This window comes from Myotis yumanensis, unplaced genomic scaffold (assembly GCF_028538775.1).
Source record: "Myotis yumanensis isolate MYYU_CA2020_CCGP unplaced genomic scaffold, mMyoYum1.0.hap1 SCAF_10, whole genome shotgun sequence".
Lineage (NCBI taxonomy): Eukaryota > Metazoa > Chordata > Mammalia > Chiroptera > Vespertilionidae > Myotis > Myotis yumanensis.
The window spans coordinates 11,204,417-11,206,494 of NW_027223761.1; positions in this window are offsets into that span (position 1 = coordinate 11,204,417).

A 2,078-nucleotide genomic window follows, 5' to 3' on the forward strand; every position below is an offset into this window, starting at 1 on the left:
CTACAGCTCAAAATAATCAATATATCAAGGTGGCATATTTTCGGGGTGTATTCTGCTGCTTTGATATCAGCACCTATCTCTATCTATTTATGTATCTATCATCTATCTATATGCCTACCTATTTTTCTACCTATCTATCTATGTAGAGCTGCCACTTTTGGGAAGGAAGTTTTAAACATAGCTATTCTCTGGCCTTATTTTCTTGTTAGCTAAAAGGCCCTTATAATTGCCGCTGCAAGCTTGTATCTAGTTAATTTAAATCTCATTTAAGCCCATTATGGTTTTCTCCAGATAGCTCTGCGATGATGTTATGGGGGATTGTTTTCTTACCGAAACCTCTGTGATATCGCCCCACCAGCGTGCATTTTCTGAGGAGTCTCAGCTTGGGTTTGTACCCCGTGGAGTGTAAGCCACCCTTCACATGAGGGGTCTGAGACAGAATGTTGCTGCTGCCTTCTAATGATATCATCTGAATTGCAAAGCACTGGCTTATGGCCCCATTTATAACTCCAGTTTTAGAAACCGCTTCTATGGCTAAGAAAGACTTTTTTAAAGGATGCGATAAAAGGGACGACTATGTTAACAAAAAAAATGGAAAATCTTCTTTAGGCAACTTGATACTCGCATGAACTTGACATTTTGACAGTGGTGTCCTCCTGCCAGTCAGTGAATATGAAACTCTATGATGAGAATCAATTTGCTGAATAGACAGATCTAACATGGGGTAGAGAGAATTATGGGGTCTTGTGAGTGAAACCGATCTAAATTCAAAGACTATCTGTAATAACGGGCACTCTGGCACATGGCAGAGGTTCAAGTATGTTTGCTGAATTCCTGTTTTCTAATTTCAGCTTTGCAAGCCTCAGTTTCTGCATCTTCGTGTTGGAGATAATATCAACTTCACTTGGTTGTTGTGAACACTAAACACACCCACATCTGAAAATATTAGAGCAGCACCTGGCATTAAATAATTAGACAATGGACACATAATGATCTATACTAGTCATTCCATTTGGGCATCTCATTAGAACTAATTTGTGTATCCACTCTTCTTTAACCCATGCATAGGTGTATCAGCTACTCATTCTTTATGTTTATTGTTCCAACCGCATGCTATACTTATTGATATCTTTTTTAAAAAATATATTTTATTGATTTTTTACAGAGAGGAAGGGAGAGAGATAGAGAGTTAGAAACATCGATGAGAGAGAAACATCGATCAGCTGCCTCCTGCACACCTCCCACTGGGGATGTGCCCGCAACCCAGGTACATGCCCTTGACCGGAATCGAACCTGGGACCTTTCAGTCCACAGGCTGACGCTCTATCCACTGAGCCAAACCGGTTTCGGCTAATATCTTTATACTTTTGCTTGTGATGTGTCTCCATCAGAATGTCTCCTCCCTCACCCCCCATTCCTTTTTTGGCCACTTAGACCTTACTCATCACTCCAGAACAATTTCAAATCTCACTTTGTTCATGAAGCCTTCCCCATGTTCTCTTTCTCTGATTTGTTTTACTTTTAATGCACACAGTTTAATTAAATATATTATTATATTTTATCTGATTTATCATTCTATGTCTATTTCTTGTATGTAAATCTCTCCCCTCACAGAGATATCAGACTCTTTGGGGAAAGTGACCATCTATTAACATTTTTCTTCCTCTAGAGTGACTTTCAAAGATATGTAATATTTGTTCAAACATTATATTACTTAATTCATATGTACATAATCTAACTGTCATACTACTTCTGGTCTCTTTTCAGTCTAACAGGGTATCATTGCAAGGCTCTTCCAAACACAACTCTTGTCATTGTCATCCTTCCTATTCACAAACTTCAGATGATTCCCGACTACATTCAGAATAAACATCAAACTGAGGCCAGAGCCTTAAAATATCCCACAACCTTGACCTTATCTATCTCTCTATCTTTTTTGTTTTCCTAGGCAATGGGCTTTCTCATGCCCAACTAATACAATGTATTTTCTTATATGACTTTCTTAGATTCCAACCACCTACACACAATTTCTTCTCCTCATTTTCCAATGATCTAATTCCTATCTTTTTTACTATGAA